The 4,553-nt window shown below is 48.0% G+C and overlaps 1 protein-coding gene across 1 annotated transcript in view; it reads left to right on the top strand.

The window, feature by feature from the left end:
• Positions 1 to 149: 149 nt before the first annotated feature.
• The window catches only part of LPAR3 (lysophosphatidic acid receptor 3), a 28,198-nt gene continuing 23,794 nt past the window's right edge, over positions 150 to 4,553 (top strand). Inside the window, exon 1 of the mRNA XM_019501535.1 lies at positions 150 to 366. The gene's annotated coding sequence lies outside the window, so the exon portion shown is untranslated. The remainder of the gene's footprint in view (positions 367 to 4,553) is intronic.

Genomic DNA, 4,553 nt, shown 5'->3' with positions numbered 1-4,553 from the left:
CGGAGGAGCGGACACCCGGAGCCGGAGCGGGCCGGGGCGGCGGGGCAGGGAGGAGGGAGGGAGGGAGGGCGGGATGCGAGCCGCCCCGCCGGCTGAGCGGGCCCCGGGAGCGGACACGGGCGGGGAGGAAAGTAGCGAGTGAAGAGCGGCGGACAAATCCCCGGGTCAGGCGCAGCTCCCGCTCCCCGGTGCCACGCGGGACACTGCTGCACCGGCCGTGGCCTTTCTTACGGCCTCGTGGACGAAGCCCTGTTAGCGACACCCTGCCTGGCTCGAGCAAGAAGCGGCTGCTTCGTGAGAGGGACCGCAGTGCCCCCTCCTTGGCGGGGCGAGTGGCCTTGGGGGGCTCCAGTCAAGCAGAGAGCGGTGTGTGACACTGTCCCAAATCACCACTGCCGTGCCCTCACAGCGACAGCCTCTGGCTGGGGGGATGTGCCGCTTGTGCAAAGAAGCGCTAGTTTGCACGCTCGAAAACGGCATTGTTTCCACGAGCGGGGCATCGGCAGAACGGGACCAGCCCAGTACCCGTCGCGCCTTCTCTTTGCTGTAGTTCAAGGTTAGAAGAAAAGGGCCGTAACAGACTGGTATTCTTTGTTATACCTGCAACACGGGTTTATCCAGAATGGCTGCTTATAGCAGGGCATATCTACCACCTGCCCTGTAGCACTCGGGCAATAACTAATATCCCTGGTTTGGGGTGGGGGGTTGTCCTGTTCCACACCTCAAAAGTGTGGTATGCAGCTAACCAAACCCAGTTATCTGGTGCAAAAACTAGGTTTGACAAAGTAAACCAATTGCAAGATTTGGGGTCAGGAAGGAATTTTACCCTGTGGTCTGACTGGCACGGACTGTGCGTGTGGGGGTGCCTTCCTCTGTAGTAGGGGCGAGGGGGCATGGCTCTCTACCCAGGATCCCTTGAACATATATTGACAGTGTTTCATAGAAGCAGGAAGTTGGCTACTGTGATTCCTCTGCTTTACCTGTGGCAGGTTCAGGTGTTAGGTCTATGTTGTGTCAGGGCTGATGGCAGTCTTATCTAGAGTTTACTTGATGCATTGTGTAGCTTGGTTTGGTTAGGGATGATCCTGCTTCAGATGAGGGACTGGACTAGGTGACCTCGGAGATCCCTTCCAGCCCTCTACGATTCTCTGCTTAACCCTTCTTTAAAATTTCATTGCAACTTTATCAAGAGATGGGTTTGTTCAGGGAGGGAGGAATTGCCTATACTTGTGCCTGTCCCTTGATGCTACTGTGAAGTTTAGCAATTTCTGTATCCTACCTCCAGTTACTCTACATTTTATCAGCTGTTGAAATAAATCTTTTAAGATGGACAGCTTGACATTACAAGATTCAGATATCAAGACAATCCTTTCCTTGCTGTGCATGCAGCTTAGATCTTAGACAAGGTAGAAGTGATTCAATTGGGAGACTTGGAGGAATTGTTCTGGAAAATGGTTATCAAAATCTTCCTTTTATTGGCATTCAAGGAAAAAATGAATAATTGACTGAGTTATAGTTAGGCTCACAAACGGTCTCTAAATCTCTCAGTATGCTGGACTCATAACCCTGTATTCTTAGATTGCAAATGGCAAGTGTCAAAGAAAAAAAACTACAACTGAGAATCCACACTTACAATGTCACCTTTGACTGTCTGGCTCCTTGTGGAATAAGTATAAGCTTCCTCTTGATGTAATTTACTAATTACATTTTCTTTCAAGGGAGGCCTTAATGTTTCTGGAGAGTTGGCACTTCGCTATGCACAAACAGAATGAAGTAGAATTGTCAGTTATCAGTAAGCTGACAAGAAGAAAAAACAACAAATAATTTTGAGTATTTTTATTGATAACATGAAAAGGGGATGGGGATTTTTCAAACTTATAAGAAAAAAGTAACAAAACACAAAAGCAGTGTGAAAGACTTTTAAATATTTAAAAGTGCTGTGATTATTTCTATATTGCAGTATGACCTGCCAGCTCCCTTCAGAACCACACTTACCCAGACTCTAAATGAAAGCTTTGCAATGAAGTTTTTTATTATGAACTCCATATTTAGACTTAGTAAGCCATAATTTTGGAAGGTCTTAAATTACTAAAGCCTGAAGCCTAAACTTGTGGTAACTAGTGAGTTACTGTGTATCTGCCCTTAGCAGCTTTCTGTAGTGGATCAGGGCATTGAAAATGATTTAGCATGATAAAGTAGCTTTAAAGTAGATGGGAACCCATCTTGAAGAACTGGTCCAAACTTTTAGATTAGATCTGTTGTGCTAATGTTGTTTAAATGCTCCATGCAACTTTGAAATACAAAACTCTAAAACTCTTAGTTCAGAGGTGATACCTTTCATTAGACCAACTAAAAATAGCAAAAACATTTCTTTCTTTACAAAATAGATCCCTGAACCATGCAGCTTTGTACCTTCCAAGGTAGTCTGCATCTTCTTATGAAGGAACAAAGGTGTTTTCGTACAGAATGGCACTTACCATTCAGATTCCAATAATGTTCCAGAATTAACGCTGGTTTAAAATATCTTATCTGTCTTATGCGTGGCACTGTTCTGTGGCTGGTAGTGCTGCTTGCTGTCCATGCAACTAAATATTTAGGTTTAGATTTTAAATCTCTTCTAGATAGAAACAGGGTATGGAACTCTAATAGGTTTTTCTTAACCCCTTTGTTCATATCACATATCTTGGATACGATGCAGGGTTATCTGATAAATAATAAAACCTCCAGATGTTTTTGCAAACAATGCGTAAGAAGCTCCAAAGGCAGTAACTCAAGGACAAGTGATTTATCTTGCTTGTGCTTGTGTATAACAAATGCATTTGGAGTTGCTGCTTGAACTGAAAGAATGGTGGTCTCATTAGAAAGGGAGTGTTACTCAGGAAACCTGCAAAACTATTGCAGATCTAAGTGCCTTCAATTACAAACCTAATTTCAATAAGTATTACATAGGTGAAACAGGAAATATCAATAAAGCTAATACCTATTGAACATAGGATTCTTTCAGCCACTATCATAGGTGCCAAAATTTATTTTTTCTAGGGGGGACACCTAAGATGATGGACATGTGCCCCCTACCCCAGCCCTCCAGTATGTGGGGAATGGGGTGGGTATGTGGGGAAGGTGGGGTGTAAGCACAGGCTATGGTGATGCTTGGGAAGGTGAGAGGGGGTACAGGCAACGCAGCAGGGGCATGTGCCCCCTGAGATTTCTGCAGCCAGGATCAGGGGTGACTGGTGCCTCCTGAGTCTGGGGGGTGGCACAGTTTGTGAGCAGGCCTGGGGGCAGGCCAAAAGTCCCATATCCACTCCTATACTTCTATGCTGTGGCTTAGTTCCTCTCCCCACTCAACACACCGCCAGCCCACGTGCCAAAAAATACTTCCCTGTCCTGAGCAGTGCCGAGTCAGGAGCCAATCTCGGGGGGGGCACATCCCCCCCCCCAGTTCCTCTCCTACAAGTTGCCTGTGACTTGGACCAGTTCTGGGCAGGAGTTGTCTCCACAGTCCAGTGTGCAGGACCCAGTGCCATAGGGAGCACCATGCCACCATGACTGCCAAGGTGAAGTGCCCCCACCTGCCCGGCAGCAGCAGGGGCATAACTTTATGTTGCTGCTGTACCTCACCGTGGTGGCATAATGCTCCCTACCCAGCTGGGTCACTCCCGTTGGGCTGTGGAGGTGGCTCCCGCCTGGAGCTGGTCCAGCCTGGCTGCAGCTGTACGCCCCACTGGGCACAGAAATCTCAGGGGGCACATGCCCCCACCCCCGTTACATCACCTGTGCCCCCACACCTCTCTCTGCCGTATCTGCTGTGCCCCCCTTTGCTGCGTTGCCTGTGCCACTTCGCCCCTGCCCCCATAGAGTTACCTGGAGGGAGCTGCTTGGCTGCCACATGCATGTGTGAATGCACCCCCTGCCTCCAGCCACCCTCCTCACTCCCCGACAGTCCCATGCAGCTCTGAGACCCTAAAAGGGGAAACCCACATTTTTCTCCATTAAAGGAGAAAATCCACATTTTTCCGCAGTGAACGTAAAACCCGGATCGCTCGCCTCAGTCATTGTTCTTAAGGAATATTACATAATTTTCCTCAGGTTTGGGCCCCAACAGTCCTCCTCTGAGGGGGCCAGGGCTCTAGGGGCTCATGTACTCAGTACCTGTGGCCACCATCCTTATTCTAGAAAGGATCAAACAGTAGTTTAATGCTGGTGCTTCATGTTACAGGACAGTAGAGAGAGGGCATTTGTACATGCTACAAAATTGGCCTTTAAAGCGGCTTAAATGCCCTCTTGCACAGCTTTAATGGCATTGCTGTTTGCATGCTTGGCAGCATATTCTGCTTTAAATGACTTTGGTACATAGCAAGATAAAACACCTCCCATGTGTTTTAGTTTGCTACCTAGCAAAGTGCAACAGTTCACGGGGCACTGGAAGCCAACGTGCACAGGGTTTGGTGGGCCCAGCGCAGCTCGGGCTGTGGGACCCGGCGAAAACCCATGCAGGGCAGCGATCCTGATCCTTTTTTTTTTTTTTAATAGCACTGGGAGAGATTTCCCAG

This window comes from Gavialis gangeticus, unplaced genomic scaffold, assembly GCF_001723915.1.
Source record: "Gavialis gangeticus isolate Ggan-Ray unplaced genomic scaffold, GavGan_comp1, whole genome shotgun sequence".
Classification (NCBI taxonomy): domain Eukaryota; kingdom Metazoa; phylum Chordata; order Crocodylia; family Gavialidae; genus Gavialis; species Gavialis gangeticus.
Note: the sequence above shows the minus strand (reverse complement) of the source record. Positions and strands in the feature narration are given on the sequence as shown.